This window comes from Sus scrofa, chromosome 1 (genome assembly GCF_000003025.6).
Source record: "Sus scrofa isolate TJ Tabasco breed Duroc chromosome 1, Sscrofa11.1, whole genome shotgun sequence".
Taxonomy (NCBI): domain Eukaryota; kingdom Metazoa; phylum Chordata; class Mammalia; order Artiodactyla; family Suidae; genus Sus; species Sus scrofa.
The window spans coordinates 131,396,113-131,417,079 of NC_010443.5; the positions used below are offsets into that span (position 1 = coordinate 131,396,113).

Below are 20,967 nucleotides of genomic sequence, written 5' to 3' on the forward strand. Positions count from 1 at the left end.
ATTACCCAGTTTCCCTCAATGGTACACATGTGGCCTGTGTGTATGGTGTGAACAATATCATAACCAGTATGTTGATGTCAATACAGTCAAAATACAGAACATTTCCATCACAGCAAAGATTCCTCTTGTTGCCTTTTTAAAATCACATTCACTTTCCTCTTGCTCTCACCCCTTCTTACTTGGCAACCACTAATTTGATCTCAATTTCTGTAATTTTGTCATTTCAAGAGCAATGTAAATGGAATAATACAGTATGTAACCTTTTGGTGTGCTTTCTTCACTCAGTATTATTCCCTGAAGATTCATCCAAATTGTGTGCATCAGTGGTTCGTTCCTTTTAATTTCAATTCCATTTATATGACTTCTCTTTTTCTTAACTTTTAAAAGTTTAATTGAAGTACAGAAGATTTACAATGTTGTGATAATTTCTGCTGTACAACATACTGACTCAGTTATACACAGATTCATTTTTTTTTTCAAATTCTTTTCCAATATATGACTTCTTAAATAAAAGCATGGCTACAACTTTTCTAATTATTATTAGGTCACAAAACACTCTAAATTTAGTACATAAAGGGTGCAAGTCTGATGGAAGAGGCAAAACACCAAACTTGATTGAAAGTGAAAAGTTCCCTCCCCGTGATCCCCACCTCACACCTGTTGCCTGGAAGAAGCTTGAAGTTGGGTAAAGAGTCTGGTTGGCTTTCTTCCCTGCCTTGAGTTTCTGGTCAAGGTTTCTGGTCAGGATTAAAGCGAGGTTGAGGGATTTATGGGGGTGGAGGCAAGAGATGTAGGAGGGCCAGAAAGGGCCAGAAAGACTGATCCTGTTGTAAGTGGCTTCATGTTCTCTGGGCTGTCACCTGTCCTCTGAGAGTGGTGATGCCCTCCCATATTCTTGGTTGATAGTTTAGTCTGTCCTCAGCCCCTGTGAATGCTGCTGGACCTGTACCTTCTTTCTGCTGAAAGCTGTTTGCCCCTGTAGTTACCTCTTTGACAAGCTGTGACCTGACCCCATGCCATTGGGCTTATACTTTGGCCCACGTCTGGTCCAAGGGAACACGCATGCATCCTTGGCCCCGACAGATTCTGGGGTGCAGGCTGCTTGCTCTAGCTTCTTCGAGCAACTCATCAGTCTATTTCTTGCCCTCTAAGTTTCTCAGACAGGAACCAGTCACAATTCATTGTGAACCCCAATTGTAGGAGACACATCAAGCTGTCTGCATGGGCTTGCTGAAACCCCTCACTAGACTTGAGGGGAGAGATGGACACCCTCTCCCTTCTTGCCTGGGTGGCCAGGACTCAGTGCCCACTCACAGCTCTCCGTCTGTTCTCTTATACTCTCCAGGTGAAGATTCAAGTGTTGTAACCACTTGAACATAACTTTGAAAAAGTTGTGTCTCTACCTGTTGATACCTTACTATGGTGTACTCTATTGTATCTTGATGCCTTGGTGGAATTTTCCAATTCCAATGACAAGGCAGTACGTTAATTTAGAAATGCTCTTTTTTCTACTTAAAATTCATGGAGGAATTTTGCTCAGATCCTTTCCACATATGTCTTTGATATCATAACTGCTTTTGCTGGAAACATTTTAGACTTACCTCATACAATTTTTCAGGACCAATCAACACTTCTAAGCTGTGTGAGTGTGAGCAAGAGACTCTGCCTCTTTTTTTTTTTTTTTTTTTTTTTAACTTGCAATGAAACTTCAGCTTAAGCCCACAGGTAACCATTCTGGTTTCTTTAAGGCATTCCTCCCCCTCCCCATTCACAAACTCCATGAAATAATCACATATGGCTTTTTGATAAGACCTTATAAAACTGCAGTTGTGAGTTAACGTGCCCAGGAATGATGAATGATAACATTGCCTCCTTTTAAAATTATTCCATCAGGTGACTTTTACAAAAAGCCTAAGGTAACACTTAGGTAATTTCAGGTCATAATACCTTCTCTAGACAAAATTCCAAATAAAGTAATTTATTAACTGTTCTGAATAAAGTAATTAAGAGAGTGCCTTGTATTAAGATTGACTTTGGATTTTTTGAGTGAGAATGCTTGAGGACACTTATGCCTCATGTTAGAGGGTTTGTGATATTTACTCCCTGGTTCCCTGGGCATCCCTGTGTGTGCTCATTTACACCTTTAATTACAACTGCTTTTTGTGGGGGCTTCCTGTGCAGTGTCTTACGACAAAAAAACACTTCCAAAGGCTGATAAATGGAAAGGAAACAATAACTCTCTGAAGTCAACCTGAGTGTGAATTTAATTTCCAGGAACACAGAGTTCAAGCGAGACTCAAGCAGAGACAAAATAATCAAATTTTGGTTTCTAGACCCTTTCACTGATTGATGAAAATAGCACCTTTTGTATTTGTCTCGTTGTTTCTGTGGCCTTCTCTCAAGGCTGAAAATCTTTACCAACGATGATTCTACAAATTATGAGAAGCCCTAAAATGAAGCTTTCTGCTTTTGCCACATGAAAGGCAGGATTAAGGACTTGAGGGCTGTTTCTCTGTGGGATGTCGTTATTGTTAAGCTTGAACAGGACTTTTCTCTGAAGAACACCAAATCTTTTTTCTTGTTTTGTTTTTGTTTTTTGTCTTTTTAGGGCCGTACCCGCGGCATATAGAGATTCCCAGGCTAGGGGTCGAGTCGTATCATAGCTATAGCTGCCAGCCTACACCACAGCCCCAGCAATGCCAGATCCAAGCTGCGTCTGCGATCTACACCGCAGCTCACAGCAAAGCCGGATCCTTAACCCACTGAGCGAGGCCAGGGATTGAACTCGAGTCCTCATGGATCTTAGTCAGGTTCGTTAACCACTGATCCACGACAGGAACTCCCAAATTGTTTTTCTTGTCAGTAACACGTCAGTGGGCTCTAGTTGGGGAGGCTCACCTCAGGTGCTTAAGAGCATTGATACTAGCCTGGCCCTGCTGTTGAGTGGTGGGTTGACTTGGTAAATCACTTTTGCCTCTCTTTGTGATTATCATTGTGAGGCAGAGATTCTTAAACAAGTGTGCATAAAAATAACTTGTTAAAAATGCAGATTCCTGAGTTCCACCATCAGAAATTCTGTTTCAGTGGATTTAGCATGGGATCTTGGAGCCTATATTTTTAATGAGTACTCTAAGTGATTTTGGAACAGGTGAGTCACACTTTAACACTGATATCAAGGATGACCAGCCAACTTCTTCGCATCTGTGGAGATGATGGGTGGGCATCATACACACTCTCCTGTTATAGCCCCAGGAGCTGGGCAATGAGGGCAGATGTCAGGAAAATGAAAGGGAGAAGGTTGATTATCTAAGATTAGTGCTCATATCACTAGAAGACTTGGTTTTTTGCTTCCTAGGGGAGAAGTCACATTGTTTTCAGCCAATTTTTTCTTGCAAAGAGAGTGACTGGGATTCGAAGGAAGTAGGAAAATTTTTTTTTTCCAGGTTCACCAGGCTAGGGGTCTAATTGAAGCTGTAGCTGCCGGCCTACACCACAGCCAAAGCAATGCAGGATCTAAGCTGTGTCTGCGACTTACACCACAGCTCATGGCAACACCGGGTTCTTAACCCACTGAGCCAGGCTAGGGATTGAACCCACACCCTCATGGTTACTAGTTGGGTTTGTTAACCACTGAGCCATGACAGGAACTCTGGAAGTAGGAATTTAATTTGAGGGTTATTGGTACCAATTCTGCCCATCTTTTTTTTTTTTCTTCTTCCTCCCTCCTTCCTTCCTTCTTCCTTTCCTTTCCTTTCACTTCTTTTCCTTTTGTTTCATTTCCTTTCCTATTTTTTCTTTTGGTCATGCCTGCAGCATGCCGAAGTTCCCAGGCCAGGGATTGAACCCTAGCCACAGCTGTGATAACTTTGAGTCCTTAACCACTAGGCCACCAGGGAACTCCTCTGCCCATCTTTTCATGGCTAGTGTTGCTTAAGGTTTGAAGGTAATATGGAAAAAATCGATACTCTAAATATGAATAGGCGGGGCCCCTTCTCAGATCTAACTTAGATAAAGAAATTCACCTAAAAATTTTATGAATGAGAAAATCTTATTTCCTAATTTGGCCCTTACCAGCCCTCTTCATCTGAACCCACACCCTGTAAGTAATTACTAAATTACTTATTCAAAAGACAGGAGGTTGGTCGCCTTTTGAGGTATATCCTTTTATAAAAGTAGTGGTGGGATTATGTGACTACTTCTTATCTTTAGGTGCTGTTTCTCTGTCTCTCAACCTCATATCTCGTTATGGAGGTTCAGCTAGTACTTGGAAGTCAGAAACATGATAGAACTGTCTGAAGTTACCCAAATAGGAAAACACTAAGTCATCCTTTTATTCTATGCAGATTTTTTTTTAAAAAGTACAAAACTTTAATTGAGATCGAAATAAAAAATTTAGACAATATGCACCATCTCTGGGGGTCTTGTCATATGCCATTCCTAATGCTTTGGGCTCCTTTTCCCTTCAGCTCTTCCATTCATGCCCATCTTCTTCTGGGGCTTCGTGATACCTCAATAATTAAGGCCTTGTAATACCACCTGTCACCAATCCAGACTTCCCAGGCAACCAGAGTCCCTTAGGTGATTTAAGCCTAAGTATGTTGTCAAAATAACTACTATCTGCAGCAATTATCCCAAACTGGTAGACTAAGTCTTTAACAAAATAGTCACAAGCAGTGTAATTATGGAAACATACATGATACAGTCAAGGGTCATGTTAAGCTTGGCACAAAGGAGGATAGAGGGGGCAAATGGGTGATCAGAAGGACCAACTAAGGGCTATTTGGCTTTGGGGAGAATTGTGACTGATTTAGCATGCAGATCTTCTGTTAGAATATGGATAGCAAAGGAGCATGTGGGCAGGAGTTCCCGTCATGGCTCAGTGGTAATGAACCCGACTACTGTCCTTGAAGATTTGGATTGGATCCGTGGCCATGCACAGTGGGTTAAGGATCTAGTGTTTCTGAGCTGTGGTGTAGGCAAGCAGCTGCAGCTCTGGTTTAGTCCCTAGCCTGGGAACTTTCATACACTACAGGTTTGGCCCTAAAAAGACCAAAAAAAAAAAAAGTACTCTCCACTTCAATTTTGTCTACATATGAGGACCTCTTATTGTTAATATCAGGCATTTCTAATTTTGACCATGGGATCTTTGTGTACTGTCTCAAGTTACAAAATGCAAAAACTAGTTTAGATCTCTGCTGCCCATTTTAATTTTATTTATTTTATGTTTCTTTTTTTATTACTCAATAAATTGATTACATTTATAGTTGTACAATGATCATCACAATCCAGTTTTACAGGATTTCCATCCCACAACCCAAGCACATCCCCCCACCCCCCAAACTGTCTCCTCCAGAGACCATAACTTTTTCAATGTCTGTGAGTCAGCATCTGTTCTGCAAAGAAGTTCAATCTGTCCTTTTTTCAGATCCCACATGTCAGAGAAAGCATTTAATGTTGGTGTATCATTGTATGGCTGACTTTAGTCAGCATGATAATTTCTAGGTCCATCCATGTTGCTAAAAATGCTGATATTTCGTTCCTTTTAATGGCTGAGTAATATTCCACTGTGTATATGTACCACATCTTCTTGATCCACTCCTCTGTTGAGGGACATTTAGGTTGTTTCCATGTCTTGGCTATTGCAAATAGTGCTTCAATGAATATCGGAGTACACGTATCTTTGCTAGTCATGGTTTTCTCTGGATAGATGCCCAGGAGTGGGATTGCTGGATCAAATGGTAGTTCTTTGTTGAGTTTTCTGAGGAATCTCCATCCTGTTTTCCACAGTGGCTGTACCAATTTACAATTCCACCAGCGGTGTAATAGGGTTCCTTTTTCTCCACACCCTCTCCAGCACTTATTGTTTGTAGACTTTTTGATGATGGCCATTCTGGCTGGTGTAAGGTGGTACCTCATCGTGGTTTTGATTTGCATTTCTCTAATGATGAGTGATGTTGAACATCTTTTCATGTGTTTTTTGGCCATCTGTATGTCTTCTTTGGAGAACTGTCTGTTTAGCTCTTCTGCCCATTTTTGGATGGGGTTGTTTGTTTTTTTTTTTTTGGTATGGAGCTGTAGAAGGTGTTTATAAATTTTGGAGATGAATCCCTTGTCAGTTGATTCACTTGCAAGGATTTTCTCCCATTCTGTGGGTTGTCTTTTCGTTTTGTTTAGGGTTTCCTTTGCTGTGCAGAAACTTTGAAGTTTAATTAGGTCCCATTTGTTTATTTTTGTTTTTATTGTCATTACTCTAAGAGGTGGATCTGAGAAGATGTTTCTGTCATTTATGTTGGAGGGGGTTTGACCTATGTTTTCTTCTAAGGGTTTTATAGTCTCTGGTCTAATGTGCAGGTCTTTAATCCATTTTGAGTTTATTTTTGTGTATGGTGTCAGGGAGTGTTCTAATTTCATTCTTTTCCATGTGGCTGTCCAGTTTTCCCAGCACCACTTATTGAACAAGCTGTCCTTTCTGCATTGTATATTCTTGCCTCTTTTGTCATAGATGAGTTGGCTGTAGGTGCGTGGGTTCAATTCTGGGCTTTCTATCCTGTTCCACTGATCTGTATTTCTGTCTTTGTGCCAGTACCATACGGTTTTGATGACTGTTGCTTTGTAGTATAGTTTGAAGTCAGGGAGCCTGATTCGTCCATCTCCATTTTTCTTTTTCAGGATGTCTTTGGCTATTCTGGGTCTTTAGTGCTTCCAAACAAACTTTAAAATATTTTGTTTGAGTTCTGTGAAAAGTGCCACTGGTAATTTGATAGGGATTGCATTGCATCTGCAGATTGCTTTAGGTATCATTTTGCTTTAGGTATCATTTTGATAATATTGACTCTTCCAATCCAAGAGCATGGTGTGTCTTTCCAGCTATTTGTGTCGTCTTTGATTTCTTTCATCAGTGTCTTGTAGTTTTCGGAGTACAGGTCTTTTGTCTCTTTAGGTAGGTTTACTCCTGGGTATTTAATTCTTTTGGATGCAATGGTAAATGGGATTGCTTCCCTAATTTCTCTTTCTGCTCTTTCATTGTTAGTGTATAGAAATGCCGTTGATTTCTGTGTATTAATTTTGTATCCTGCGACTTTGCCAAATTCGTGGATGAGCTCTAACAGTTTTCTGGTAGAGTCTTTAGGATTCTCTAGGTATAGTAACATGTCATCTGCAAATAGGGATGGTTTTACTTCTTCCTTTCCGATTTGGATTCCTTTTATCTCTCTTACTTCTCTGATTGCTGTGGCTAGGACTTCCAAGACTCTGTTGGAGGATAGTGGTGAGAGCGGACATCCTTGTCTTGTTCCTGATCTCAGCAGGAATTCTTTCAGCTTTTCACCATTGAGAGTGATGTTCGCTGTGGGTTTGTCATCTATGGCCTTTATTATGTTGAGGTAGGTTCCCGCTATGCCCACTTTCTGAAGGGTTTTTATCAGAAATGGGTGTTGGGTTTTGGCAAAGGCTTTTTCCACGTCTATTGAGAGGATCATGTGGTTTTTATTCTTCAGTTTGTTAATGTGGTGTATCACACTGATGGATTTGTGGATATTGAAGAACCCTTGCATCCCTGGGATGAATCCCACTTGATCATGATGTACAATTCTTTTGATGTATCGTTGGATGGGTTTGCTAGTATTTTGTTGAGGATTTTTGCATCTATGTTCATCAGTGAGATTTTCCTTTTTTGTGGTATCTTAGTCTGGTTTTGCTCTCAGGGTGATGGTGGCTCCACAGAATGAGTTTGGGAGTGTCCCTTCCTCTGCAATTTTTTGGAATAGTTTCATAAGGATAGGTGTTAGCTCTTCTCTAAATGTTTGATGGAATTTGCCTGTGAAGCCATCTGGTCCTGGACTTTGGTTTGCTGGAAGTTTTTTAATCACAGTATCAATTTCAGTGCTTGTGATTGGTCGGTTCATCTTTTCTATTTCATCTTGGTTTAGTCTTGGAAGATTGTGCTTTTCTAAGAATTTGTCCCTTTCTTCTAGGTTTTCCATTTTATTGGCATGTAGTTGCATGTAGGAGTCTCTTATGATCCTTTGTATTTCTGTGATGTCCATTGTTACTTCTCCTTTTTCATTTCTAATTTTATTGATTTGAGTCCTCTCTCTTTTTTTCTTGGTAAGTCTGGCTGAGGGTTTATCAGTTTTGTTGATCTTTTCAAAGAACCAGCTTTTTGTTTCATTGATCTTTTCTATGATCTCCTTCATTTCTATTTCATTGATTTCTGCTCTGATCTTTGTGATTTCTTTCCTTCTACTAACTTTAGGTCTTGTCTGTTCTTCTCTCTCGAGCTGCTTTAGATGTAAATAAAGTTAGCTTGTTTATTTGAGCTTTTTCTTGTTTCCTGAGGTGGGCTTGTATTGCTGTAAACTTTCCTCTTAGAATGGCTTTTGCTGCATCCCATAGGTTTTGGAGAGTCGTATCTTTGTTGTCATTTGCTTCTAGGTATTTTTGAATTTCCTCTTTGACTTCTTCAGGGATCCATTGGTTGTTTAGTAGCATGTTGTTGAGTCTCCACGTGTTTGTGTTTTTTTGCAGTTTTTTTCTTGTTGTTGCTTTCCAGTTGTATAGTGTTGTGGTTGGAAAAGATGCTTGATATGATTTCAATTTTCTTAAAGTTACCAAGGTTGGATTTGTAGCCCAGGATGTGGTCAGTCGTAGAGAATGTTCCCTGTGCACTTGAGAAGAATGTGTATTGTGTTGCTTTTGGATGGAATGTCCTAGAAATATCTATTAAGTACAACTGGTGTAATGCTTCATTCAGGACCTGTGTTTCCTTATTGATGTTCTGTCCGGATGATCTGTCCGTTGCTGCAAGTGGGTTGTTAAAGACCCCACTATGATTGTGTTATTGTCGATTTGTCCTGTTAAGGTTGTTAGCAGTTGCCTTATATATTGTGGTGGACCTATGTTGGGTGCGTAGATATTTAAAATTGTTATATCTTCTTCTTGGATTGATCCTTTGATCATTATGTAATGACCTTCCTTGTCCCTTAAGATATTCTTCATTTTAAAGTCTATATTGTCTGTTATGAGTATTGCTACTCCAGCTTTCTTTTGATTCCCGTTTGCATGGAATATTTTCTTCCATCCTCTCACTTTCAATTTGTATGTGTCCCTAGAAGTGAAGTGGGTCTCTTGAAGACAGCATATATGTGGATCTTTTTTTTTTTTTTTTTTTTGGTGTCCATTCAGCCAGTCTTTGTCTTTTGGTTGGGGCGTTTAGTCCATTAACATTTAAGGTAATTATTGATATGTATGTTCTTATTGCCATTTTATTAGTTGTTTTGGATTTGTTTGCGTTGCTCTTTTTTCTTCCCTTCTTCTCTTGTTCTCTCCTCTTCTGGTTTGATGAGTACCTTTAGTGTTGTATTTGCGTTGATTTTTCTTATTTGTTTGTGTATGAATTATAGATTTTTGGTTTGCAGTTATTCTTAAGTTTTGATATAAGCGTCTATATATATACACACGAGATTGTTTTCAGTTGTTGGTCTCTTAATTGCAAGTGCATCTCCAGTGTCCTGCATTTGTACCCTCCTCTTCTCGCGATTTCTGATTTTGGTGCATAGTTGTGCACGGATGATTTCGTATCTTTACCGTATGTATACCTTTGCTGGTGAGCCTTGTCATTTGTGGTATTTTTGTTTCTGGTTGCGGCCTTTTCTTTTCTGCCTAGAGAAGTTCCTTTAGTATTTGTTGTAAAGCCGGTTTAGTGTTGCTGAATTCTCTCAGCTTTTGCTTCTTTGTGAAGGTTTTGATTTCTCCTTCAAATCTGAATGAGAGCCTTGCTAGGTTAATGTAATCTCGGTTGGAGGTTTTTTATTTTCATCACATTAAGTATGTCATGCCAGTCCCTTCTGGCCTACAGAGTTTCTGCTGAAAAATTTGCTGATAACCTTATCGGGGTTCCCTTGTATGCTATTTGTTTCTTTTCCCTAGCTGCTTTCAGTGTTTTCTCTTTGTCTTTAATTTTGGTCAGTTTGATTAATATGTGTCTCGGTGTATTCCTTCTTGGGTTTATTTTATATGGTACTCGTTGTGCTTGCTGGATTTGAGTGAGTGTTTCCTTTACCATGTTAGGGAAATTTTCAGCTATTATCTCTTCGAATATTTTTCTTCCCTTTCTCTCTCTCTTTTCCTCTGGCACCCCTATAATATGGATGTTGGTTTGTTTAACGTTATCCCAGAGTTCTCTGAGTCTTTGATCATTTGTTTTCAACCTTTTTTTTCTCTTTTCTGTTCCACATCTGTGATTTTCATTAACCTGTCCTCCACCTTGCTTATTCATTCTTCTGCCTCCTGTATTCTGCTGTTGGCTGCTACTAGTGAATTTTTTATTTCAGTTATTTTATTTTGCATCTGTTCTTTCTTAAGTTTTATATCTTGTATCTCTTCATTCAGTGTTTCCTGTAAGTTATCCATCTTTGCCTCCAGTTTATTTCCAATGTCTTGCATCATCTTCAGCATCAACAGTCTGAAGTCTTTTTCCTGGAGGCTGAGAATCTCCTCATCACTTAGCTGATTTTCTGGGTTTTTCCTTTCTCCCTCATCTGAGTTATAGTTCTGTGTCTTTCATTTTTATAGGTATTTGGTGTGGTGACCTTTTTACAGATACTAGAGTTGTAGCCTCTGTTACTTCTGGTGCCTGCCCCCTTTGTGGCTGAAGTTTGTATGGGGGCTTGTTGTATTCTTCCTGATGGATGGGGCTGATGCCTGCCCACTGGTAGGTGGAGCTGATTCCTATCCCTCTAGTGGGTGGGGCTTTGTCTCTGGGTGAGACTAGAGGTTGGCTCCATGCCTGAGGGGTCTTTAGGCAGCTGTTTACTGATGGGTGGGGCTGTGATCCCACCTGGATTGTTGTTTGCCCTGGGGCTTCTCAGTGCTGGCTAATGGGTGGGGTCAGATTTTCCCAAAATGGCCACCCCCAGAGAAAGCTACATTGATGAATATTCCAAGAGCTTTTCTTCCCATGTCCTTCCCCCACAACAAGCCGCATTCACCTGTTTTCCCAGGATGTCCTCCAAGAACTGCAGTCAGATTTGACCCAGATTCTTATAGAGACCTCGCTCTGCCCTGGGACCTAGTGCACGTGAAAGTCTATGTGCGCCTTTTAAGAATGGGGTCTCCGTTTCCCCCAATCCCATGGAGCTCCTGTGCACCAGCACCACTGCCCTCAATGTCAGATGCTCCAGGGGCTCTTTCTCCCAGTGTCAGATCCCCGAAGGTGAGGGTTTGATGTGGGGCTCAGAACTCTCACTCCTGTAGGTGAGTCTCTGTGAACCAGTTAGTTTCCAGTCTGTGGAGCTTCCCACCTGGGAGGTATGGGGTTGTTTATATCACAAAATCGTCCCTCCTACCTCTTGATGTGGCTTCCTCTTTGTCTTCTGGAGTAGGGTATCTTTCTTAAGGTTTCTGGGCCATTTGGGTGGAGATTGCTCAGCCTTTAGTTGTGAGTTTTGTTGTTTTTAGGAGAGAAGTTGAGCTCCAGTCCTTCTATTCCGCCATCTTAATCCCATCTGCACCTTTTAATTTAAATATGACTATTATTTTGTTGCAGAGTTTGGCATGTAGGTTCAGCTGAACTCACATATTATCTTATTGACCTCATGTTAATATAAAAAAACTGACTCGTGTTGAATTTAGCATCTCTAAAACTCTCAAGCCCTTATTTTGCGTACTTCTGTATGCTGCTTTTTCATCATCCTATCCTTATTCAACATAGGAGGTACGATTAACATTTTAATTTTAATCATTTTAATTCATCTAAATTTAATTAAAATGTTTTAGTTCTTTGTATGAGTCTGTTAATTTTGTGGGGGAAGGGGGTGGGTCCTTATTTTGTCCTGTGATATTATTGCTTTCAGTGGTAATAACAATGTATCTTTTTATCTCTGTCTAAATTATCCATTTTTAAAAAAGTGTTGAAAGGTCTAGGAAGAGAATTTTTGAAGTCTTGTAACTAGAGATCTGGTAATTTAAGTCAGTTTTATTTTTATTTATTTATTTGACCATATCTACACAGGTGTGGACATTCCCAAGCTAGGGATCAAATCTGAGCTACAGCTGCGACCTACACCATAACTGTGGCAACACTGGGTCCTTACTTAGCCCACTGTGCCAGGATTGAACCCATGCCACCACAGAGATAATGCTGGATCTTAACCCACTATGCTACGGTGGGAACTCCCTATATCAGTTTTAATTTACTAGTCAAAGTCCTTTTGGAATAATTATTAAAACAATTATGAATGTGTTGAATATAACTATCACCTAGGTCATATTTTTAAAATCTTGTTTATGAAAGTATGAGACAATTTATCACACACTTTACTGAAATCCAGATATGTCTACTGCATCTCCTAGGCTTACTGATAGATAATAATAAGAATCTGGCATGATTTATTCTGTGTGTGAATACTGGCTTCTACTGATAACTTCTGGCCATCCTGACAATAATTCATACTAGTGTCAGGTAGACAAATGTGAATTTTTATGTATTTTTATTCTCCATTTTTCCCTGTTTTCAGTCTTCTGTTTCCTTTTCTGTTCTCCACAGTTCCTTAAAATGCTCCAGAGTTGGTTTGTAATTGTGCTTCTAAGACTTCAATGTGTAAGTAAATCTGGTAGAGATCTTGTTACAATGCAAGTTCTGATTCAGGAGTTCTGGGGCGGAGCCTACGATTCTGTGTTTCTAACAAACTTCTAGATGTTGTTGATACTCTTTGGCCCTCAGACTGTACTCTGAATAGCTAGGAACCAGAAGACTTGGTATTCTGGACAGATCTAGATTTGAGTGTTTCTCTAGAGCAGGAAGGAGGTCTCTGGTAGGTAAATGTCTTCAGTTCTTATTTGAACACTAAGAAACTCATCAACATTTATATCCTCCAAAAGTTATCTCTTTCATTCCCTTATATTTAATATCTCTTGCTACCTCTGGCTCCTTTTTTGCATTTCTTCCCCTTTAGTGCCTTTCTTTCTTCTCACAGGCAAGTTTCTTGGGAGAGGAGCCTAAATTTCATACTTCCATTTTATCCTCTCCTGAATGTTCCTCAATCAACAACTCTGATCATGTCATTCTCCTCTTTCGAACCCTTCACTGGACCCCTCATTCCCTCTGGCTTCTTATAGTAACATTATGCAGTCCAGCCTGTTTACCTCTTCAGCTCATCTCTTAAACACTCCAGGGATTCCAAACCAGCTATAGCTCCCAGGGCACATTCTTTTCTTTCCAGTCTCTTTGCCTTAGCTTCTGTTGTTCCTTCATCCATAAAAGCTCTTCCTTGACTAACTGCTCTCATTCTTCAGATATTCTTTTCTGTCTCCTCTTATAAACCTAAATTAATATATCTGCTTATATTTAATATTTGCATAATTCAAGAATAATTGAAAGGAGAGGTATCTGTGCTTGCCCCCTCTAGCCTGCAGCTGTAACTGATTTACTATAAGGAGGTATTATCTTGACATGATGATGGTCATTCTTATTGACGGATTTTAAGGTACCAAGTCACTTGGTAAAGTCACCATAATCTTATTTTAATTTTTAAATTTTAATTTTTATTTTATTTTATTTATTTTATTTTATTTATTTTATTTTATTTTATTTTATTTATTTTATTTTATTTTATTTTATTTTATTTTATTATTTTTTTGCCCTTTAGGGCCCTGCAGCATGTGGAGGTTCCCAGGCTAGGGGTCCAGTTGCAGCTGCAGCTGCTGGCCTACACCACAGCCACAGCAACTCAGGATCTGAACCACGTCTGCGACCTACACCATAGCTCATGGCAATGCCTGATCCTTAACCCACTGAGCAAGGCCAGGGATCGAACTTGCATCCTCATGGATGCTAGTCAGATTCGTTAACCACTGAGCCATTACAGGAACTTTAATCTTACTTTTAATTTTATTTATTTTTATTTTATTTTATTTATTTATTTTTTGTCTTTTTGTCTTTTCTAGGGCTGCTCCCATGGCATATGGCGGTTCCCAGGCTAGGGGTCCAGTTGGAGCTGCAGCTGCCGGCCTATACCACAGCCACAGCAACACGGGATCTGAGCCATGTCTGCAACCTACACCACAGCTCATGGCAACGTCAGAGCCTGAATCCACTGAGCGAGGCCAGGGATCAAACCTGCAAGCTCATGGTTCCCTGGTCGGATTCGTTAACCACTGAGCCACAACGGGAACTCCTAATCTTACTTTTTAAAAAGGAAAGACTTGACTATCAGTCTGCAAATGAAGAGAGAAATGAATGTTTTTAATTAGTTTATCATTGTGTGATTTAGTCTAGATGACCCATACAATATTCGTTGACATTATAGCTTCATAGGAATGAAGCAGTAAAATATTTTATCATTATGAAAATATTTTCACTAATGTGATCCACAGAGACAGTGATGAATGGTAAGTTTTTAAGATGATAATTCAGAACTTTGACCACATCAAGCATTGACCACCCTTGGGAGCAGAGTGAGAAAGTCTCTTGCTAGCTTAGAGAGTGGCCTCATGAAAATCACTAAACTAATTGGGATTTCTTTTTTTTGTCTTTGTTTTTGTTTGTTTTTTAGGACTGCACCTGAGGCATATGGAGGTTCCCAGGCTAGGGGTTGAATCAGAGCCACAGCCACAGCAATGCCTGATCCGAGTCTCGTCTGTGACCTACACCACAGCTCATGGCAACACCAGATACTTTTTTTTTCTTTTTTTTGGTTGGAATTTCTTGACAGTAGCAGGGAATAGAGATGGAGAGCTGCCTGGAAAGATGCAGACACTGAGGACTTGATGGATTATTAGCTGATTATTCAAGCTAGAGAGACTCAGACCTCGAAGTAAATTAAATTAAATCCAAAAGAAACTAGGCTATGGCCAAATAAACATTTTTAATGAAATTTTAAAATGCTTTCCATAGCTGCAGTCGTGGTCTCTCAGGCAACAAATGCAATTTGCTATCAGATGCATTGTTGCCATGGCACTTGCAGATATGAGAAGATGATGGAGAAAGGTGGAAGTTGAAGGGCTAATAGACGTAAATCTTTATTTGCGAAATGGTCTTAATGTGTGTGTTGCAGAGATAAATCTTAATCCTCTGTACACAATAGGTATTCTGAAATGTGTGTGGAGTGAATGTAAAATATGTGAACTACTTGAAATTAAATGAAGGAAATACTTTTGTTTTTTTTAAGGAACCGTTCTTTGCAGTTTAGTTTTCTGCCGGCTACATCATTCTGTGTTCTAGATTCCGAGGAATCCTAGAGGAAGGCACGCAAAAGAGGACAAGGATTGTCAGCTTCATTAGGGGTAAAACACTGGCTGATATAATTCCCTTTTCTCCAGGTATTTGGATCTGTTGATGAATAACTTTCTAGGTGAAATGCCTGGAGTGGGAGCTCTAGTTTCCATTCTCTTCACTGATTTCTGGCCAGTCTATCTCTGGATAAATGACTCACTTGGTTTATATTGCCTTTCAGCATAATACATTTATTCAAACTGAACTCTGCCTCTGGTAGATTGCATCAGAAAACCAAGAAAGCTTATAGTCATAATAGTCTTTTTTTGTGAAAAAGTAGTTCATGCCAAACTTGTTCCTTTTTTTGAGGATAATGTTCCTGGGATTAAAAAGAGGACTTTAGATAGGATCAGTGTTGTGTAGTGGGCCAAAGGGCTCTAGAATCAGACAGTTCTGGATGTCCAGGTTCTGCTACTTGCTAGCATTTTGTCTTTGGTCCAGCATTTATTACTTTTAAAATAATATTTGTCTCATTGTAAAATAATAAAGAATTTAGAAAACATAAAAAATTGTGAAGAAGATAATATTCATGACTATTTTCTCATGTCACTGAACATTTGTTGAAAGCATCATTTTAAACACATGTGATATATTCAATTATTTAATCATTTAACAATTCTTGGAGTTCCCTTCATGGCGCAGCAGAAACGAATTTGACTAGGAACCATGAGGTTGCGGGTTCGATCCCTGGCCTTGCTCAGTGGCTTAAGGATCTGGGCGTTGCTGTAGCTGTGGTGTAGGTCACAGACGTGGCTCGGATCCTGTGTTGCTGTGGCATAGGCTGGCGGCTAGGGCTCCAATTTGACCACTAGCCTGGGAACCTCCACATGCTGTGGGTACGGCCCTAAAAAAAAAAAAAGAATAAAAGAAAAAAAATTCTTGTATTTCTGGACATTGAGAATGTTTCTTTTTTGAACTGTGATGAATAATACTGTGATGAATACCTTTTAATTAAAAAAAAACTTTGTCCAAGTTTCTTTTTCAATGGTATGACTTCCTAGGAAGGGTGTGGTGTTACGGACTTTTGTTTGTACATTTTTATTCTTTATTTTATTATTTTCTTTTATGGTTGTATCTGCGGCATATGGAAGTTCCCAGCTAGGAAATGAATCAGAGCAGCAGCTGAGGCCTATTCCACAGTCACGGCAATATGGAATCCAAGCCACATCTGCGACCTACACTGTAGCTTGTGGCAATGCTGGATCCTTAACCCAACTGAGTGAGGCCAGGGATTGAGCTGGCTTCCTCAGACATATAGCATCAGGTTCTTAATCTGCTGAGCCACAATGGGAATGCCAATACATTTTTAATATCACTTTTCAAGTTCTTGATAATTGAAAGCAGAGGAAAGGATAAATAATGTAATTGAGCATCACTTTTCTTACTTATCTGTATCATAATGTTGGGAGGATATGGGCTAATATCTGTGAAACACCTAGCACAATGATTGTTAAATATTATTAATGTTTGTATTCTTTGCTTTAGTACAGTCATCATTCATACTGTCAACTTCTGTAATAGAACAGTCAGCTATTTTACCAGCAAAAACAAGTCTATTCAAGTTTATTCAGGAATATCGGGAGGAACTGCCACTGAGGATATGTGAACCAAGACAGACCATAGGCAAATCCAGAAAACAAGGCAGGGGAACTTGCTTTTATAGGGAAAAGGTGGGAGTTGGGGGGCTGTAAGAACCAAAGAGTCCATTGGAAGAAACTGGGAGTCCAGAGTATGGCGGCTTCTCATTGGTTGGGCTCTTACAGTCTCTGATTGGGTGGGCTGTTGGGAACAGGAAAAGAAGTTTTCCTCTTCCTGCTGAACTGTAAAGGAGGCTTCACCTTTCTGTTAGAGACGTGGGTGTCTCTGGAGTAATTGACTATGCATGGTGAAGCCTGAGAGCTCCCTCTATAGGCCTGTCCCCAGTCCAGTTTTAGCTGAGGTTTCTTTTATTCCACAGTACTATATCATTAAATCCTCGCCACTCTCATTATCCGTTTTTAAGATAGGATAATAAACTTTTACTGAATTTTATGTGTTGTGATATAAAATTAGTGTGAATATCGAGCCCAGTGGGCCCCCTTCTTCTTTTTTTTTTTTTAAATTGCCTTAAAAAATGTGTATGAAGGGAGTTCCTGTAGCGGCTTAGTGGAAACAAATCTGGCTAGTATACATGAGGATGCAGGTTTGATCCCTGTCCTTGCTCAGTGGGTTAAGGATCCAGCGTTGCTGTGAGCTGTGGTGTAAGTCTCAAATGCAGCTTGGATCTGGCGTGGCTGTGGCATAGGCTGGCGGCTACAGTTGTGATTCAACCCCTAGCCTGGGAACTTCCATAAGCGGCCCTAAAAAAAAAAAAGGTGTATGAAGGTGAAAGGTAGAGGGGAGAGGCGGTTTTGGACTTATTAAAAGTATTTCTTTAGAATTAAAAAACAAAGAGGAGAATTTTGCAGTCCATTGAAGACTTGGCATGACTGACTGTTATATCTATCTCAGTTTTAATGTAGTGTCAAAACTGTTAATTCACAGCTGTGTGAATTCAGTGTGTATTTCAGTTGTGTGTGTTGACTGGTGGGAGAACCAAAAGAGACAGAGAGGAGTCAATAGTCTTGATACTCTAAATTGCTAGTGTAAGTTAAAATAATTTACACCAAGTCTTCTAGTTCCTAGCTACTTCAAAGTGTAGTCTGAGGACCTGTAGGACTGTGAACCACCTCAAAAGGTGACATAAAATGGTAATTATTATAAATGAATCAGGAAATAATGAAAGCTCTTATCTGATTTTTTCCATTTTCACACATTTACTGCACAGGGCATGGCTGCGTCAGTTTCTTAGGGCTGCTGTAATTGACCATTGCAAATCAGTTGGTTTAAAACAGAGGTTTATTCTTGCAGTTCAGGAGGCCAGAGTCTAAAATCAGGGTGTGGGCAAGGTTGATTCCTTCTGGAGGCTCTGAGGGAGAATTGTTCCATCCCTCTTCCTAGCTTCTGCTGGCTGCCCACAATCTTTGGCGTTCCTTGGTTTGCAGCATTGCTCCACTTTCTGCCTCTATCTTCATATGGCCTTCTTCCCTGTGTCGTGTCTATCTATCTGTGCCCTTTCTTCTCCTCATAAGGACACTATCATTCGATTTAGGGACCACTCTCATCCAGTATGACCTCATCTTACCAGGATTACATCTGCAAAGATCCTGTTTCTCAATAAGGCAATGGAAAACATGCTAAGTTAAGATAGAAACTCACCATCTCTCCTTCCTCCCCATAACCTGCTATCATCTCTAAGCACGATTTCATTAAGTTGTGTTACTTAACTCAGTTCCTCTGCTCCTTCTTGATGTGCTTTATGTATCCTGCTTGGCTCTACACTATCTACCCAAGATGACCTCTTACTGCAGGAGATTGCTTTCCTTAACCTTGAATCTTACTCTTCTCTCTTTGTGCCATTACCCCAGTAGGGATTGCTTTCTCTCTCTTTCTTCATCTAAGTAAATCTTTCCATTCCTGAGGATATGGATTGTATTTTATACTTTCTTTTTTCCCCTGTATCACCTAGCCTAGTGCTGGCACATAATGTACACTCGATAAACATTTTGATTAACTTTCTATTAAAATAGACTATCTATTGGAAAGAAAATTAAATAATGGTTTTGTGTGCTTGAATTCCAAAATTCAAGTTGCTTGCAAATCAGTCCATCTTGATAGCTTAAATTATTCAGCTAAACTGTTGTTTTCGCTTTGATTTTAAAACATCTACCTTGAGTATTTTAGTCTCATTCTGGCGCTGTAGCCTATTTTGGCTCAAAAATAACATGAGGACATGCTACCGGTATATCATTTACTCTATAAAAAGATTTTTCTATTTATTGTTGCTACTGTCCTGGTTCTGGGAAATAATTTCTTTTTTTTTTTTTTGTCTTTTTGTCTTTGTTGTTGTTGTTGTTGTTGTTGCTATTTCTTGGGCCGCTCCCGCGGCATATGGAGGTTCCCAAGCTAGGGGTCCAATTGGAGCTGTAGCCACCGGCCTACGCCAGAGCCACAGCAACGTGGGATCTGAGCCGCGTCTGCAACCTACACCACAGCTCATGGCAACGCCGGATCGTTAACCCACTGAGCAAGGGCAGGGACCGAACCCGCAACCTCATGGTTCCTAGTCGGATTCGTTAACCACTGCACCACGACGGGAACTCCAGGGAGATAATTTCTTATCAGTGTGTAATATCTGAAGAGGTACATGAAACCAGCCTTATTGTTTGTTTTATCTTCATTATCATCATTGTTACATAGCTGGAAAGAATTTAAGAGGTTTTCTACCCCTTCAAAGAGGAGAAGGCCTATGGCAATACCGACTGCTTCCTCCTCCTGGCTTCTGTCTTTTTCTAACTCCACAATTGTAAATTTGGAGGGGCATATAATACAGTATCAAATTTAGTCTGGGACAGCTAAGGAGATCCAGTCAAGTCCAACTCACTCATGGTCAGGTGGACCTCAGTTCCACTTTAGTTTTCTCACCATGAGCAAGCCCAGAACCATGAAGTGGGTGGTCAGCAGATTTGTGCTTCTGGTTTTTCATGAGCAAAAGGGCAAGAGTCAGTAGACTGGATGATAGCGAACACTTGCTGTGTTTAGTACTTGTAGCTAGAATAATGAGTAAACATTTGCTAGGCAGAGCGACTAGTGCCTGGCACATAGTAAATGTTATAAACATGTTTGAAAATAAAATTTAAGAGTATAATTTATAGTCAAACCCAGAATGTATGGTTCCATACTGTTCAGTATGTTCCATGTTCCATGCTGTTTGCATTCAGCATCTCCAGAGGCTGGGCCTGAGGCTCACCTCCTCAATCTCCCCTTCACCTCTTCTCTTCACTTCCCTTGTCAGACTTGACTTTGCTCAGTTAACTTTAATTAACTGTAACCTTCTGCAAATGGGAAATGTCCTCGCAAAGGAGCCCCTTCATTTTCAGTGCAGTCTTTTCTATAGAGACCTGCAGGAAACCCAAATCAGGAACTGAGTGAATTGATACTTTGACAAAATGAGTTGACAGATACTGCTTTATTTCCCAGATTGGAAGTGCCGAAAGCTGAATGGTCTTGCACTTATATTCATCAAAAAGAGACATTGTAGGTCTTAAGGGCATTGTTTTTTTGTTTTGTTTTGTTTTGTTTTTTTTCTTTTTTTGTCTTTTTGCCTTTTCTAGGGCTGCTCCTGCAGCATATGGAGGTTCTAAGGCCAGGGGTCTAATCAGAGTTGTAGCTGCCAGCCTACACCAAAGCCACAACAATGCAGGATCTGAGCTGCCTCTGCGACCCATACCACAGCTCACAGCAGTGCTGGACCCTTAATCCACTGAACAAGGCCAGGGATCGAAACTCTAACCTCATAGTTCCTAGTCGGATTTGTTAACTACTGAGCCACAACGGGAACTCTGGCAGTGGTATGTTGATAAATGTCTAACAACTATCTCAGTCTAGTAAAAAAAAAAAAAAGCCTTGATTTGTTGCATTTGCCAGTTTTCATGGTGTCAATATTCCCATCACAGCCAATTTCAAGCTGTGTGATCTCGCTGAAGTGGAGGTGTGTACATTCAACTCTCTTGAGCTGGAAACAGGCTCCTGCTTGCCACTGTAAATGTAGGATTGAGGGGATATGGCTTAGGCCCAGCCCATGGAAAGTCTATGGAGATGCTGAAAGTAGCTCTTTT

General features: G+C 40.0%; 1 protein-coding gene across 5 annotated transcripts in view; it reads left to right on the forward strand.

Annotated features, from left to right (window-relative positions):
* Window positions 1-20,967, forward strand: part of GPR176 (G protein-coupled receptor 176) — a 139,636-nt gene that overhangs the window by 40,781 nt on the left and 77,888 nt on the right. Inside the window, exon 1 of one of the 5 annotated variants that reach the window (XM_013993189.2) lies at window positions 11,419-12,598. The exons of the other annotated variants lie outside the window; for them this stretch is intronic. The gene's annotated coding sequence lies outside the window, so the exon portion shown is untranslated. Of the gene's footprint in view, window positions 1-11,418; window positions 12,599-20,967 lie in introns of those variants that run through there. 5 annotated transcript variants of the gene reach the window in all.